General features: G+C 42.5%; 1 long non-coding RNA gene across 1 annotated transcript in view; it reads left to right on the top strand.

Moving 5' to 3' along the window:
- Positions 1-18,593, top strand: part of LOC115837539 — a 79,002-nt gene that overhangs the window by 4,285 nt on the left and 56,124 nt on the right. The window contains exons 2-3 of the long non-coding RNA XR_004032552.1: positions 482-702; positions 1,456-2,335. This is a non-coding gene — a long non-coding RNA (uncharacterized LOC115837539). The remainder of the gene's footprint in view (positions 1-481; positions 703-1,455; positions 2,336-18,593) is intronic.

The following is an 18,593-nucleotide window of genomic DNA, read 5'->3' as shown; positions in this document are numbered from 1 at the left end:
TGTGTTGAGGGGGAGCCCTCCACTGCCCTGCTCATGCCTGCCTAGCTACCTACTGTAACACAGATCCAGTGCCAACCTCTGTCAGCTAAGATGCCTAGGAGTAGTGACAATCCTAATACCCAGATCTTGATCTGTAAAAATCACCTTCCACTAAAGGAAACCAGGGCTTATTGGAGCAATAGCTGATTTCAGGCTTGGGAAAAGAAAAGATGAGCCTAGGACATCTTGAGCCAGAATAGGAAGTGATCAAAGAATGATGGGAACATATCACAAAGACTAGAAGCTGGCTAGAAAGGGCCCTCACTGGCCAAATGGGACAATTTGTGCAACAAACTAAATAATAATGAAAGGTTATAACCCATTGAACAAAATAGGAAATGTAAATCCACTCAGATATAAATAAGTGAATAAAATAAAGTTTGATAAATGGGATACTTACATAATTTCAAACGATTTCTCCACCAACACCTGGTAATTACAGAGGAGAAAAGTAACTTTACAACGGGAATGTCTGGCAGACATCACCTGACTCAAGTGTCAAAGTGAAGAAACATCATCAATGATGTTTCCATCAAATGGAAATCCTGTGCCACCTGACAAGAGGCATTTAGGACTTCTGTGATATTCCCTCTAAAGATGCATCACCTGAATCTGACTGTGAAGAAACATCAGAAAAACTCAAATTGAGGAACACTCTGCAAGGTAACTAGCCTGTAATCCTCAAAGATACAAGGTCAGAAAAGACAAAAACTGAGAAACTGTTTCAGACTAAAGGTGACCTAAGGGACGTGACAAATGCAGTGCATGATTCAGAACTGGAGCCTTTTGCCATAAAAGACATGTAGGAGACAATTGGCTAACATGGAAGGAAGGCTGAGGTTTAGATGGCAAAAGGGTTACTTTTCTGATTTTGATAGTTACATCATGTTTCTACAGGAGAATGTCCTTGTTTGCAGGAAATACATACTAAAGTATTTAGAGGTGATGGGAATCAGGTTGGTGAATTACAAATAGATCCAGAAAAAAGGAGTTATTTGTAACATACTTATAATGTTTCTGTAACTTTGTGATTATTTCAAAATAAAACAATTAACTTAGAAGCACATTACACTTGTTCCCATCCTACATTTAGCCATTTTGAACCTGGGCCATATTGATAACTAGGAGAGGAAATGTTACCTGCTCATAGAAGCCATCTGCCAGAATTTTCTTATTATTGACTTATGTAAAATTAGATTGACAACTTAATTTGGGAAAAAACATCACAGACACCCTTTCTTGTAATGCTTTCCTGAGTGTGTTGGCTAAATACAATGAAGTTAATACCACTTAGAAAAGCAAAACCCCCTTCAAAGAAGGACTCAAGGGATAAATTTTTATCACGATGTTCAGCATGAGATTATCTTCCATAAGCGTGCATCCCTGCCCTAATTAGCTTCCTGACCTTCTTTCTAGTTCCAAGACCCTGGCAATGGGAACTAAAAAGACGGCTTTTGTGAGAAGAGCGATTGGTGTCCACACCTGCTGGTGCTGAGCACAAGACAATGCACATGTGTTCTCTTGAAGGAAGAAACTTTAGAAACATCATCTTCAAGGTGTCAATCACTTGTCTACTATAGCTGCTGCCTCAGCGTCCACGTTTAGACCAGGCATCAGCTGTGTGAAACCCAGTCGCACCCTGCCACCTTTGGTCTAGGTGTGACTTCTCTTCCTTAGAGGGGCATGATAGAGCCCGTGTGTTTCTTTTCTTTTTTTTCTTTTTGTTTTTTTAGATGGAGTCTCGCTCTGTTACCCAGGTTGGAGTGCAGTGGCACCATCTTGGCTCACTGCAAACTCCGCCTCCTGGTTCAAGCAATTCTCCTGCCTCAGCCTCCCAAGTAGCTGGGACTACAGGCATGCACCACCACACCTAGCTAATTTTTGTATTTTTAGCAGAGATGGGGTTTTACCATGTTGGCCAGGCTGGTCTCAAACTCCTGACCTCAAGTGATCCACTCACCTCAGCCTCCCAAAGTGCTGGGATTACAGGCATGAGCCACCATGCCTGGAGGAGCCCATGTGTTTCTCATCTCACCAACCTAACGCCCAACTCACTCCACAGCTGCTGACCATCAGGAAACCTAAGGTCAACACCGGAGTCAGATAAATAAGCCACACCCCCCCCCCACCCCCAGCCGCATACACCCTTGTTTTATTTAAACTGGCCAATCCACGACTCCCAGAGGAAAGCCCATGGGCCTTCATAGAGGCCTGGTCTCAAGCCCTTGCTCTCCCTTCCCACCTGCTGGTCGAGCGACCTGCTGTCTCTGGACTTCCCATCAGCCCTCAGGAACGTGTAAGTAATAAAATGCTTCTCTCGTTTCATATATTTTGTTTTGTGGCCCCCTCTGTGTCTCACCTGACCAACATACCCGAATCTAATTCTCCCGCGCAGGGCTCTCCCAGAGAGTGACTATCCTGGTAGGAATAAACTGGAACCGGGCCAGAAAAGAGCCACAAGGGCTTCTGCCAGTGTTTCCTATGAGAGGGACACCTGGTCATGGGTCACACTTAGGCATTATGCCATCTACAAGGATAAAGAAGTATCCTGGCTGGGTGCAGTGGCTCGTGCCTGTAATCTAGTACTTTGGGAGGCTGGGGCAGGTGGATTGCCTGAGCCCAGGAATTCTAGACCAGCCTGGACAATGTGACAAAACTTCCTCACTACAAAAAATTAGCCAAGAATGGTGGCGCATGCCTCTAGTCCCAGCTACTTGGAAGGCTGAGGTGGGGGGATTGCTTGAGCCCAGGATGGGGGGGTTTCGGTGAGCCAAGATCATGCCACTGCATGACCATGTCCCCTGGAGCCTCCTCAGGACAGGGCTAGAGTTTACAGACACTTGCCAGAGCAGCCTCAAGACCAAATAGGAGGAAAATCACAACATAAGGGTAGATAAGGTGCTGAAAGCGATGGCGGTGGTAATTAGCTCTGAGGAGGAAGGTGGAAATGAAGAGCTTATTTTGGTAATTGCTTCTGCATGCTGATGGCTTAACCTAAGGTAATCTGTGCCTTCCAGTTTTAGGATCTCATCCAGAGTCATTATAATATGGGTGAGGGTACACTGACTTTGGGTTCGGTGCAAGGTTCAAATCCTGGCTTTATTTATTTTGCTGACTGTCTACATTTAGTATCCTACTTAATCTTTCATCAGCTGTGCTAGGTACTGCTAGTACCTCCACTCTCCATTCACCACTTCTTTCTTACTTCAATCTTGTTCAGATGATGCTATATCTAGCCTTCCTGCCTCTGTGCTGGTTACATGAGAAAATAAACACTTTTCTTGTAGAAAGCCACTGTAGTTATATCTCACTGTGAAACACAAACATAACTGATGGGTTACATAACTGATGAGTTATCTATAAAAATGGGGTTAATGCGGGAGGTGGAGGTTGCTGTGAGCCGAGACTGCGCCACTGCACTTCAGCCTGGGCAACAAGAGCAAAACTCCGTCTCAAAAAAAAAAAAAAAGTGGGGGCGGTTAATGATGCCTACCTCAAAGGGCTGAATGAAAGGCTAGATCAAATAACATGTAAGTGCCTGTAAATGGTAGAAGAGAAAGTTGAATACATGCTGCTTTCTCGATTCCTTCCCTCAACCAATTTAATCCTGTCCAAAGAGGAACATGCTTTCCGTTGATTTCCTATTCCCACTTTCCCCAGTTCCATGCTTGATTCAGCAAGCTGGCTAAAGTAACCACATTCAAGTTTGGCTAGCTAGGAACCTGCAGGTGTTCAACAACACAAAGGGAACTCTAAGTGATGTCATTTTAGGGGATTATGGGGAGGACATTTTGTGGTAGTAGTTGGGGACTAGGAGAAAGCTGTTGAAGGTTCTAGGAGTCCTCAGCCATCCATCTGAGCCACCAGTCATCCTGTAACTGACATGATGATGGGGAAGACCTTGCCACCCAGCTTTGTAAACTCTCCTGAAGAAGCCTGAGCTTACAATGAGTTTTTTCAACTTACCAGTTAGGATCAAATCTGTGAGACTTTTATGGGGGAGGACTTATATCTCTTAGAAATTCAGCCAGGTGCAGTGGCTCACACCTGTAATCCCAGCACTTTGGGAGGCGGAGGGGGCAGATCACTTGAGGTCAGGAGTTTAAGACCAGCCTGGCCAACATGGTGAAACTCCATCTCTACCCCCGCCCCCCAACCCCCCCCCAAAAAAAAAGCCAGTCATCGTGGCACGCACCTGTAAATCCAGCTACTCCAGAGGCTGAGGCATGAGAATCACTTGAACCTGGCGGGGCAGAGGTTGCAGTGAGCTGAGATCATGCCACTGAACTCCAGTCTGGGTGACAAAGCAAGACCCTGTCTCAAAAAGAAAAAAAAAAATCTGTCATTACTATTGTCTACCTTCAGCATTTTGTAAGGCAAAACTATCCATATTAAAGTAGTGGGCCAATTACTTAAAGTTCATATTTTTACTACGTATAATAAGACAAGTCTCACAGTTTCATAAAAATACACTTACAGGTTTCATGCTGGTTGTTTAGTTTTGATTAAGTGAAAATAGTAATACTTAGCTTACAAATATTCTTAAACTGTAAGATCTTTTTCAGGCAGGATACACCTCAATTCTAATCTCAGGTTTAGTTCACTGGTGGGTCTCCCATTTTACTTTAGTGGCTTTTTTGGAAGATAGATTTCTCAGAGCCTCATTGACCAGAATTAGATTCCAGAGAACTGGGGTTCATACCTTCTTGCATCTTCCTTAGGATTTGGGGAATCTCTTTGTTGGGTAGTCTCTGAACAGCACCCATGGAGTCATGCAACACAAGCACCAGTTATAGTTATTCTCAGCAGTTTTTGAAATTTGATCAACTAAGGGACAGCTGCCTGATGTGCTCATCCTGAAATATATTCAAAACTCAAGGGCAAGTACATTTAATCGGGATTATTTTGTTCTAAGTGATAGAAACTGAGTCTAAGCTGGAACTAAGCAGGGAATTTATTGCCTCACAGAGCTGAAGAGTCAAGGGTCACCTGGCATTCAGCATGGCTGGGTTCGGGGCTTAAATGGGGCCTCTAGGATTCAGTTTCTCTTCAATGTCTGACTGTCTTCATCCTCAGGCTTCTCCAGATGATGCCTGAAATCTCCCTGTTCTGCTCTCAAGGTAGTAAAGCAGCTACATCCTCACACCCTCCTAGGTTTGGCTCTAGAAAGTCTCTTCAGTAGCCTCCCAGAAAGTCCAGCGACTCACCATCCACTCTGGTCACACCCATTAGTCTTTGAGTCACTGTAACCAAAAGGAGATGGTGTCATGATTGGCATGATTAAATACAGAGTCGCGTGTTTGAGCAGAGTCCACCCCGTGGAGCCTTGGATGGCGTCCCATAGGCGCATAGTGAAAAAGGGAATGGATCCCAATGAAAAATGGGAGCTACTACTAAAAAGGGAGAAATAAATGCTGGGGAAGCAAGTAACAAAAATGTCCATCCTTACATAGCCATTAGAACCTGCAGATGTCTTCTGACTGTTAATTTACTTTCACTTCAGTGTAGTTTTTGAAAATCTGATTTTAATCTCATGGCAGTTCAATAGAAAGTAATTCCTATTGTCAGTTACTTTATGTTCAGTTTTAATCTAAATACTGGCACATACTTGAATTGGTAAACTATACCCCCTACCCCACCTTTTTTTTTTTTTTTTTTTTTTTTTTTTTTTTTTTTTTTTTTTTTTGAGACAGTCTCACTTTGTTGCCCTAGCTGGAGTGCACTGGCACGATCTCGGCTCCCTGCACCCACTGTCTCCCAGGTTAAAGCAATTCTCGTGCCTCAGTCTCCTGAGTAGCTGGGATTACAGGTGTGTGCCACCACGCCTAGCTAATTTTTGTAGTTTTAGTAGAGACAGAGTTTTACCATGTTGGCCAGGCTGGTCTAGAACTCCTGGCTTCAAGTGGTCTGCCCTCCTCCGCCTCCCAAAGTGCTGGGATTATAGGCCTGAGCCACCGTGCCCGGCCTGCTCATTATTTTTCTATACAGCTTCAATCATTTACATGTCTCTTACCATCTGTTATGAAGTATGGTCTGCTCAGGAGCCCAACAAACTCGATCTCCTGGTGTCCTTTAAAATTCGAAAAATTTCTGAGAAATCAGCTCAGTAAATTGCTTTAACAAGTTTCCATGTCCTAGCCTCTCATTCTATTTGAATTAACAGTCTCCATAACCTGCTTCAAGTTTTTATGTAAAGTTCTCAAACCCCACACTGACAGACAGGTTCTATTTGGCTAAGAGTGCTAAATAAAAAATAACTTCCTAAAACCCTTGGCTTTAGCCCATCCACCACTGAACCTTGTCACTCAAGCTTTCATGAGTTCAGCCATACACTAATGTAGTACTATCATGCCAGATTTCCCTATCCTGAGTCCCTCCATTCCTGATGAGCAGATGATGAATAAATGCAACTCAAATCTTGTAAGTCCATCAAAGGAGATTCTAAAGAGCCTTGAAAGTGGAGCTGGTCCATCAAAACAATTTATTTATTGTATTTGCTATTACAAGAATATCACATTGAGGTTTTCTTAGTTTACTGTTTAGTCTTTAATAAAGTTACAGCTATGATGATGCCAAGGTTTGGAATAATTATATAAGAGGCCAAGTTACTGTTCTCAGAAAGCCGACTCACTCTACCCATATTAAATAGTACATGCTATTTTTGTCTTCCTAGCCTGATGAGTACAGTGTATTTTAGTCATAATTACTAATATAGTAGTTAATGATGTTTTAAGTCCTTAAAAATAGATTCAGCTGAGTGCCCAGTATTTCTAATGATTTGCAACTGTATATACATCATTAAGTATTCCATACAGCATCCTGACTCCCCTGAAACCATAAACTCAATCTTTTTTCTTTTTTCTTTTCTGTTTTTTTTCTATTTTTTTCTATTTTTTCCTTTTCTATTTTTTCCTTTTCTATTTTTTCCTTTTCTATTTTTTCCTTTTCCATTTTTTCCTTTTCCATTTTTTCTTTTCCATTTTTTTCCTTTCTATTTTTTTCTTTTCTTTTCTTTTTTTCTTCTTGATACAGAGTATTGCTCTTGTTGCCCAGGCTGTAGTACAATGGTGCCATCTCGGCTCACGGCAACCTTCACCTCCCTGGTTCAAGTGATCCTCCTGCCTCAGCCTCCCAAGTAGCTGGGATTACAGGCATGTGCCACCATACCTGGCTAATTTTGTATTTTTAGTAGAGACAGGATTTCTCCATGTTGGTCAGGCTGCTCTCGAACTCCCAACCTCAGGTGATTCACCTGCCTCAGCTTCCCAAAGTGCTGGGACTTTGGGAGCCACTGTACCCAGCCTCTGTATTTCCTTAAAACAAGTTTCAAGGAGTTTCTGGAGAATAGATTATGTATTAGAATAGATGGATTACCTACCTACGTTTCAACACTGACTACAGGTAACAGTTCAAAGACTTCCCCCTGCACCTCCCACCCCCTGCTGCACCCCGCATTTCATCTAATCTTCTACTTTTATTCCCCACCGGGAATTCGATTGGAAACCAGAGAATGTGAGTGCTGGGAGCAACTTTAGAAACCATGTGAAAGACCTTAGATTCGAGGTTTGGACTCTTGAATTTAAGGAAATGTATGAGCACACGCCCTCAGAACATGTCCATTAAAGCTTTTTTACAGAACCCCTTGGATCCCACAAAAATAATCTGGTTTTCTTGGGCTTGGAGGACAAAGTCACTTGTTCAAGACCAGAGTGCAAGTTGGAGTTAGGACTCAAGCCTAAAGTACAGGGTGTCCTCGATAAGTCCAGAGTTCATTACTTACGGCCTTGCTGCTGTTGCTTGTTGACATGAGGGACTTGAAAGATACTATGTAATAGACCGAACAGTCATGAAATTATTCCCTGTTCAAATATTCTCCATTTAGTGTTGATTCCCACCGATCATATCAGTGTCTTTATTTAGGTTCCAGTATGATTGGTGGTCTGGAATATTCAACAATGCACTGTTAATACAATGTCAATTGATCTGCAAAATAAAAATGTAAATCTTGTGAAATATTCAGGATTTCATAGAAGTGATGTCTGATGGAAGTGAATGGAACTGCTCAAAATTGCACATGCTGAGGCTTTGAAAAGTGAGGCTAAGTCATCCTCTTTGTGGTCATGTAAAAAATCAAGCACTAAGTAAAATATGGTATATGCTGAACTACAATTTTGTTGGAAAGTTATACAAAAATCTAGTTTGTTAATTGTATCAAACCTTTGTTTTCATCACGTACTATGAAATTCTGGTTGCTATTGTAAGTGAATTCACCTTAAGTAGCTTTTGTTCTTTTACTCATTCTTAGATAATGAATATTTCCTGTGTTTCTTTCCAACTTCAAGAAGCAGACGCTTTTATGTGTTGATCTTTAGCTACATCTTTCTTACTCCAAATCAAAGTTCCTTGAGAACTCATTTTACAAACCTCTGGGATTTTTTATCAGGTTCTTAGATACGGAGTGGTGGTGATGACCCCTGGGAAATAAAACTGTCGTGCTACAAGTTGAGTACATTTTGATTAACTCAGAACATTTCTGAAATTCCATGTGCAGTGTAACTCAGTATTCTGAAAAGTGAATGTCATTGAAACCAAAGGGCATAGACGGGAAATAGGTGAATTCTAGGTTACTTATTGAATGTGTCTTACAGATTTTTATAAAGTCTTACGTAGTTTGGATAATTTGTGACTATGCATGCTTCTGTTTCTAGATATTTTAATCATTAATTTACAGTATAAAACAAAGACACGCTGTTTGATAATCTAAGAACAGATAACAAAATTACCTTTATAACTAGATTGTTTGGGTTTCCCCAGCAGAATGGAATTTCCACTAATTTGAACTAGGAAATAACTAGCAATTTCTCACTGGGACTTCACAATGGCAATCAAATCCACAGACTTGTATTAAGGCATGTCAGGCATCTCTACTGCTTAGCTGTTCAACATTTCCAAAGTGTTTTTGCCCCAAAACATTTAAGCCTGAGTGTCAGCAGCAACATAGGCCTATTGGTAGGGTACATTATAACTTATTTAAACTGGTGCAGTTTTGAGAGGGGCACTCTTAATTACACTGTAACAACAGCTGTAAACAAGGACTGTCCCAGCAAACAAGAACTTGTGGCTACTCTACCTACTGATGACCTGTTTGTTGCTCAGCAACCAGAGAACCTGACTCTCATTATTTACAAAGCCCCCAATGTACACTCAACCCCATCTGCCTGAGACCCGGGTCCTACCTTATTTGGGTATACGGCCTTTGAAGGCAGTCTCCCCAGGAGCCCAGTATACAGAAGGAGGCAAGCTGTGCTGTCAAAGAGTCAGACAGGGTCCCAGCCCTCTGGACTCTCACCTCTACTTACTTCCTTGTCCATTTTGATTGAAACACTTTTAAGAGTGTTTTAATCACTCTTAAACTTCTAAGAGGTCAAGGGTGAATGATGTAGTAGGATTAAAATTGGCTAAATCTCATCTGAGCACAGAACATGAAGTGGTGTCTGTGTGTGAAATGATGAAATGGGGAACTAAAATGGAATATTATGATTTCTGCTCTTTCACTAATGGCAAAAACCATTTCATTAAGGTTGGCCAATGGTGAACTTCTTTGAGCCCGTTTCTCCTATGTAAAATGGAGATGGTGATAACCTATATCTGATGGCTTGTGACAAGGTCTCAGACTGCTCATTGCCCCCTACATCTATTCTCCTCTTCCTTCTTGTAACAAAACTCGCCAAGTTTTAATTGGGCACACATTCCCCAAAGTAGCTTCTCCTATATCTCTTGTGAAGGCGGCGTATGCAACTTCCCCATCATGTCTTCCTAAGGAAGCTTTGGGCTCTCCACTCCCTCTTTCCCCCTTTCAACTGGCTAGGAAATGCCAACAACTGGGACAGCCAGCTTGGATCCAGGGATGTACATCACTTTCTGACTGACAGACACTGAATTCTGTAATAACACGTGAGAGAAAAGTGTTAATTTAAGCCACTGTGCTTGTGGGGGTTGGGAGCTTCCCAATCACAGCCATAACACATACAAGCAGCAATAGTGGATTTGTAAAGCCAATGACTTAGCTTCAAGAGGTGTATGTTATAGTCCTGTTGCTTGCATATCCTTGGACATCTTTAAGTTCTGGGATACATGTGCAGAACGTGCAGGTTTGTTACGTAGGTATACATATGTCATGGTGGTTTGCTGCACCCATCAATCCATCACCTAGGTTTTAAGCCCCGCATGCATTAGATATTTGTCCTAATGCTCTCCTTCCCCTTGCCCCTGCCGCCATGCCCCGGTGTGTGATGTTCCCCTCCCTGTGTCCACATATTCTCATTGTTCAAATCCCACTTATGAGTGAGAACATGTGGTGGTTGGTTTTATGTTCCTGTGTTAGGTTGCTGAGAGTGATGGTTTGCAGCTTTGTGGTGATTCCTCAAGGATCCAGAACCAGAAATACCATTTGACCCAGCAATCTCATTACTGGGTATATACGAAAGAATTATAAATCTTTCTATAAAGACACATCCGCACATATGTTTATTGCAGCACTATTTACAATAGCAAAGACTTGGAACCAACACAAATGCCCATCCTTGGACATCTTTAAACTTCACTTTGCTCATCTTCAAATATAAGTACAAATAACACTTGACACATGGGCAAGTATAAAATATTGAATATATACTACTGTTACTACTTTTCAGAGCCAGGTTTCATCTCCATGAATTCATTCATTTGGAAAACATTTAAGGATCCAGATACTACTTGAGGCACAGTTACCTAGCATTGCACAAGATAGTAAAAGTTTCCAGCCCTCATGTGGACAGAGTAAACCAATAACAAATATCAGACAGTGATGAATCTTACAGTGACAATAAGACAAGGTGGTGATTCAGAGATTGAATGGGGAACCATGATGGGGCATGATCAGAAAAAGGACTCGGACATTTCTGTTGAGTGAATAACAGGAACCAATCTGTAAAGATCTACAGGGAGAAGATTCCAGATGGAAGACCTAGGGCAAAGAACCTATGGGGGAAAGAATGTAACTTGTCAAAGAAAAAGCCAGTGTGGCTGGGGCTGAGTGAGAACATGGTGGATAGTAGAAAATCATATCAGAGGAAGAAGGGGGCCATTGTCTTTCTACACAGTTCATGGATTCCAGGCAAATGAGAAGTCATTAGGGGACTTTAAACAGGGATAATACAGAGACAGCAGCCCATGCAGACTTCCTCGGATGCAAATACTACACCTAAGTGCAGACAGCTCATGTGGAAACCAATTTTACCTGTTGGACAACTCCTTAAAATGGGGACCAGGTTCTAGCTGCCAGGCATCTGAGAGCACATGAGGATATCAGAAAAATGTTTCAACCAGGGCTGATACTGTTGCTAATTGTCCTTTATCCTTAAGGAGGTTAGTAGCTTGGAATTTGATGTCAGAAACAACTGACTTTGAATCCAAGCTGCTGTACCACTAGATGTGACCTTAGATAAAACACCCTGCCTCTGAGAGTTTCGCTTGTCCTCATCCATAAAATGTGGGAAATAACATCCATCAAGGCAGTGCTGTAAGGCCTTGACAAAAGATTATAGTAAGTCGCCTGGCAAATTGTAAATACTCAGTAAAAAGTTATATGTATTTAAAATTTTTCTGCAGTCTTAGAACTCATTAAAAAATCATGAGGCCAGTCCCTCACTCCACAGAGGTGCCGAGGCAGGAACTGAAGAGTTCAGGACTCTCCTGCCACCCCACCTGGGACCTGTTAAAATCCTCTTACAATCCCACCTGCACCCACCTTCCTCCATACCCCACACTGCCTTCTCCCACCTCCAAACTCCTGTCCCACCAATGAGCTCTGCAGTGCTCTGCCTGGCAGCTTAGCGCTTATTTTGTCATTCTGTGTGGTGATACCTTGTCTTCCCATTCAATTAAGGGCACCCTGAAAGAAGGGACCATTTACCATGCTTCACCTGTGTCTTCCAAGGTGCTTTCACTTATAGGTGTTTAGCAAGTAACATGTCTGAATGAAGGAATGAACAAAGATGACTGGGAGCATTCAGTGGATCACTCCTGTCTCCCTGCATCCTGGTCACTTGCTGCATATCTTCCACTTGCCTTGGGATCCTGTGGCCAACCTGCTCTGTGCCCCTGGAGGCTACCTCAGTGGGCTCCCTTGCCTTCTGGCTTCTGATGGGGTTTGGCTGACAGGAGCTGCTGGCAGGAGACTGGAGAGTGGGCAGAGGGCGAGCTCTGGGCTAGGCCAGCTCCACTTGCAGCCGTTCTTCCTGGGGTGCTGTAACTGTTCCATCCCCTCTCTGACCAAGAGTAGTGACTCCCTGCTGTTGCTAGCCCTGGGAATTTCCTTCTAGTTCTTAACACTGTGCCCACATCACTGTGAGTAGTTTTTAAAACTCTTCAAATTACCCAGCTTAGCTCTGCCATCTTTTCCCCCGCGAAGAAAATGATACATCCTACACATTATGTCAGGCAAATATACCACACCAGGTAGAACTAAATGTACTCTAGTCTAGAGGAGGATTTGGACTTTTATTCTAGGAGAACAGATGCCACTGCTTCCCTTGGTAAACCAAGGGACACCCACCAGGTGTCTGTGAGCCTGCTATGACTGAGACAAACAAATTCAGATGAAGCTGTTCATTGTCTTGGACTGAGTTGTTCGTGGGAATTGCAGAACTTAGCAGACATGAACCATTGCTGACAGTTAAATGGTTTTTACAAGAATAAAACAAGTCACTTCATGGAATAAACTAAAAATACTCTTGAAAGTGTATATTGTGCATGAGTTTTTCTATTCTGAGTTGCCAGGCTGTGGGTGTTAAACACTTTAGAAGATTCGGTCTGTCATGTTTAGACAGTGGGTGGCAAAAAATTCTAGGTTAAAAAAAAAAACCAAGATATCCACTCCATTGTCTCCTAAGTGTAAATTGTGAAAGATTGTTTACAAAATCTTTTTTGCTGGGCATGGTCAAGATGAACTGACCACTCCCAAGGGAGGACAGGTTACCTGTGGAATAGATCTTCAAACCATCCCCATCCTGGCCCTCAAGTCTCTACCTTGATCACTCTTGCAACTGATTGCCATGAAGACAGGGCATTCTCTGTCAAATACAATCTTAGCAAGGGCCAAGGAAGGTCCAGTGAATTTGGATTTCTATAGGGAAAATAGCTGCTTTTCATTTGTAACATTGATCTGTCCGAAGATGAGAGTGTTATTAGAGATCAATGAGAAGCAAAAGCAGGAAGAGAAGACAAGCAGGCTTTTGACCAATTAGCCCAGGAAGTCACATTTCACTGATACCGACTTAATAAATGTCTATCTTTGGTTCCCTGACTTGACAGCACGTAGCTCTGGAGACTGCAGGAGCACCTACTTGCTGTGTAGTGAAGAGCCCTACCCCACCTGGCACTGGCCCACCATCCGCTCTTCCCTACCACCTTCTCAGCTTCCTGATATGGATGATACGCAGTGGCCTCTGACTCAGTTTGAGGCTGAACCAAGTGACCTCTCCACATGGCGAGCACAGCTCGCAGACCACCAACTCTTCTTGGTGCTCATTGCTCTGGTGGGGAGGGAAGGGGACCTTATGCTGGGTCAGGTGCTGCATTCACTCCACATTCCAAGTCTGGTGAGAAGCAGCCACAGGCTAGTCACATATTTCCCTTCTCTTCCCAGCTTTAAAGCCAGTTATTTTCTATTTATTCAATGAAAGTTCTAGGCATTGGGGAATATATCCTTGACCCGATCAAATTAGTCTGTCTCATTCCAGGCAGGGGAGTTAGGTAATAAATGAACAAAACAACTATGAAGTCCAATCACCTCCCTGTTCCCCGATTTCAAAGAAAAACAAAAACAATTTTTTTATATGTGAAAATTAAAGCCAGGCCCTTGGCCACCGCTACAACAATCTCTGCTGCCAGACACAGCCACACCCTATCCTAGAGAGACACTGAAGTCAGACCTGAGGAAGCAGTCTAAATTGCAGATGCATTTGGGGGCCGAAAGTTAATATAGAATCTAGTGCCGTTGGAGCATCTGACCTGTAGGCAGGACTTAGCCCTCTTGAGCATGGAGAAACCCATATAGTTTCCAGAGATTCCTGGAAGGGAATATTTGTGTCTGTCCTCAGTAACATAGTTGAAGTTAGATGACTTTCAGTGATGAGGTACTTGTCTTTGTGTCTAAACCCAACTCATTTTATCTTGTGCTGTTCTCAGGAGGAAATGAAACCAGCTGTTCCCTTTCTGTAAGGAAGCAAACTTTCATATAATTGTGGGTTAATAGCACATAATCCCCTAAATTTCTTCCTACTTTCATGCATCTATATTATGTAAAACATAAGATTTTGGCAAATGAGTATTACTTGGAAGGGACTAGCCTGGAGCTGTTAGTTGTCGGTTTACCACCCCTTGGAGAGAGTCTGGCTGAAAGTAAAGCCAAGACCAAGGAAAGCAAAGCTCAGGCACGGAAAAAGAAACAGATCTGACGATGAAGGTATTACTGTTACTGTCGTAGGCATCTGGAGCAGAAATTCCATCTGGAATGACAGCTTAGAGTTCAATATTATGGGTGGTTCCCAATGCTGGTTGCCCATCTGAATTGCCTGGGGAGTTTATAAAGGATGTATATTTAGAGCTCCCATCTTGGATATTCTGATTACGAAGTCTGATGTGGGGCCCAGAAATCTTCAGTTCAAAGAAATTCAAGTGATTCCGAAGTACAGCCAGCTTCAAGAACCATTGCTCTGGGCCAATTTCATCCTCCAATACTGAAGAACATCTGCGACACCCCACGGACACATCCGTGCCATGGAGTTCCCAAGGTCATTTGTCCTACTAGTGGGCAACTCTAGGTACAAATTGCATCCTATTATAATGCTAAAATCAATCCCTTTGTACTTCTCCACTTTAATCCTAACTCTGTGCCCAGGAACAATATAGGATCAGTTTTTCCCCCTCTTTTTAAAAATCGTTTTTGTTTTGCAGCTGGGGTGGGCAGGAGGAAAGGCCCCGCAGCTCTTTCCTCATTGGCAGTGTTTCTGGACATTGTCCAGAATGGTAATGAGTGTTTGAAATATGCTCTGTGAAGCCATGTTTGTTCGGTAACTTAGATACTATTTGGATAGTATTCCTAGTAACACCCACAATTCAGAACAGCCCATGCTCCTTAGTTCCTCTTCTCCAGTGCCCCGAGCCCCTGTTTCTCCTTGAATATCAACATTAATATTTCCATCTTCTCCAGGGCACACCTTTGATTAGATTTATTGTGCCACAGGAATGGCCATTCAAGTCCTGTTGCAGAAAGGTATTCAGCAAATGTATAAAAGATCGGACAAGGTGAAGGAGAAGCACAACTGTCACATGTAACTGCAGGACACATTATGCTCACCAAAGGTGTTAATGCTAAAAAGTATGATTACACGTAAACAGAGCCTTCAATGTAAGCTAATAAATACACTAATGCTGCATTTTAAACCTGAATCCAATAATGTGATAGAAAATATGTCCTATACATTGTGGAAGAGCAGAGTTGTCAGAACAGGTCTATAAATAGACACCAATATTCTCACCCATAGACACATACTGTGCTGCTAACTATTGAAATGATAAAGCTTATTAGCACTGCTTTTGAAGTATAAACACTCCAAAGAGTACGAAAAGACAGAGATGTGTGTGAGTGGATTAAGTGGAGTTACTGAAACAAATGTAGGGATTGATTGCTGTCAAACTCGAATTGGATTTACTTCAAGTACTGGGATGGTTCTGTACTTTAGTTAAAAATCTTGAAGGAAAAATGCAATTTCAACATCCTGTTGGGTGTGTGTGTGTACATATGTGCACATCTACACATGATATTTTGAGTTAAGAAGTATTTCTGGATACATGGCAGTTTACCAAAACATACATTTTAAAAACACATAAAATGTCTGTTAAGGCTGAGTACAGTGGCTCATGCTTGTAATCCCAGCACTTTGGGAGGCCAAGGCAGGGGGATCACTTGAGCCCCCAGGCATTTGAGATCAGCCTGGGCAACATGGCAAGACCCTGTCTCTGTAAAAATAAAAATTAGTTGGGCATGGTGGCACATGCCTGTAGTCCCAGCTCCTCAGGAGGCTGAGGTGGGAGGATGGCTTCAGCCCAAGAGTTTGAGGCTGCAATGTGCTATGATTGCACCACTCACTCCAGTGTGGGTGACGGAGGGTGTCTCAAAAATAGAATGTTTAAGGCCAGAGTTTCCTATTACAGAAGAGAGAACAAAGAAGTCTGAGGAAGCCAGGCAGGGCTGCTATACCTTCTTGGTTTTAAATACAGCTCCACAGCCTGTCCCTTCAGGTAACATAAAAGGCCGTGGGCTGGTACTAGGCTTTGGCTACTTAGAGGAGTATAAGTCTTCAATAGTTGTTCAATATGAGGCAATATAATCATGGAATATCTAAATACAATCTGCTACATGTTTCCAAAGGCAGCAGAAATGGGAGCATCTGCCACCCTATCTGTTATTAATACATGATGTACATTGAGGTATGTAGGTGCATGGAAGGAACAGGGAAATGTCGGTGTTAAGGCCAGGAAACAGATGGCATCTTCATTTAAACATGGTTTCTTGTCAACTTTGATAGAACAAATGCTCTTGCTATACTTCATTTTGTAAAGTAAATTATTTGTTTTAAAGGCAGGGGTGTCTACCACATAAGGAAAAAAACTTAATAGCAGTTCAGTGTTTCTTAAAAATGATTTATCTTTCACGAAGTACTTTCTGAGCCAAATAACCAATTTTATTTGGAAATTGAAAAATGACAGAGGATTATTTTTAAAGCAGTTTCTCTACTCATGCCCTGTAACCTCTGAAGAAGTCAGGCTTATGAGGACATACACAGACAGCTAAGAAGTTGTCATCATCTATATTTATTTTTTGAAGTGGACCATCAAATCAGACATTAGATAATACCTTTATGACCACAATTCTCAGGTAGACGTGTTTCATCTCAACACTTTGATTTATGATTTACACCTCCCTTCTGCTTATTTTTCACTCATTGTGTCTATTAGTTTTCCTTTTAAAGATTTTTTTTTAATTTGACTAAACACAAAACCAGATAAAAGATTTTGGAAGCTGGCAGAAAAAATATGAGGTAGAAAATCTCATGAGGGGACATAAATTTCAGGTACAAGATTGGTATTTCTCCTGGGCTATGATGTACTTTCTTCATCTCTATGGCCTATAGCCACCTGCCTCAGAAGTCCAGAGAGGCCAGGCATGACCCAGAATTTGGAGCTGAGGGAGCAGCCTCCCGGGCTTCGGTATACAGTCAACTTCACCTTCTGTTTTCAGTCTCTCATGGTAGCTGGACCTGAGGGGCATTCAGATCTGTGCAGCCTCCTCCATAAATGGGCTCCTCTTACTCCTCACTTCTCAACATCTAAGGGAAAACTGTACTGAGCCATTTATATACTTGCTCATAAACATCCAGTGACTTATCATAGCTGCCAGAGAAAAGCTGCCCAGAGCCCTGAGACTGGCCTTCAGGGTTCTCCCTGACTGAACCTGACTTTCCTTTGTCTTTATCCCCCTCTGCGGCTCCTGAGGTGTGTCATGTGTTTTATTGAATGGAAAATCCACCATATTTTTCTTTCCCAGTATCCCTAAGTCTTTGCCCCTGCTGCCCCCTGCCAGGAATTAATTTCCCACAACCTACTAAGATCCTGCCTAGTCTCCTATATTGGCTTAACCTCCACCTCCTCCAAATAGAATTACTGTCTTTACTGGAAGTTGTATTGGCTGTCTGCATACACACCTGTCTTCTCCCTAAACCAGAAGCTCCTTGTGGATGGGTCACCATGTCAACTGCTCTGACATCTCACATCCTGTAACACAGAGAAGCTGCTCCAAGCAGCTTGGCTCAATCTGCTGCCCCCGATACCTATTTTAGAAAGTTGCGAGTGAGGAGTTCTAACCCAGAGAATGCTAAGGGGAAAGCACAACCTTGAATACGTCTATTGTCAATACTATAACATAAGCTCATCTCCTGCAGGCACCACAGTGTCACCAACCACGCAACCTTGATGCAATCACAGGTTCCTGTCATTTTTCTTAGTTTCATCTTCCCTAAGATCAGCTGGTCTCTGGACCTAGACAGTTTACAAGGTATCCTGATCTTCTTGCTCTGGCTGTCTCAGCACAATTAAAGTCCATCACAACTCAAACTAAATGTATCCACAGCAACAACCACCTTCCCTGCTTGGGACTCTGTCAAGCATTCTGAATTAGTTAGTGCCTTGTGTCCAGCTGTTCAGTAGATCTGTGTGCAATTCTGCTTCTTCCCCCTTCACCACTATCTCCTGAATCTATCCCCATCCAGCTGATTTTTCCAGCTGGGCTTCCACCAACTCTTCCTTTCCAAATCCACCCTACCCCATCCCATGATCTTCTGTCAAAATTATGGTTTCTGGAAATTGAACCTCTTTGGTCGCTTCGTGCAAGGGTCAATTTTTCGCTGAGATGCAAAAACACATGAAGAGTGTGGGTAGAGCTGGAGGTGTTT

This window comes from Nomascus leucogenys, chromosome 2 (assembly GCF_006542625.1).
Source record: "Nomascus leucogenys isolate Asia chromosome 2, Asia_NLE_v1, whole genome shotgun sequence".
NCBI lineage: Eukaryota > Metazoa > Chordata > Mammalia > Primates > Hylobatidae > Nomascus > Nomascus leucogenys.
Note: the sequence above shows the minus strand (reverse complement) of the source record. Positions and strands in the feature narration are given on the sequence as shown.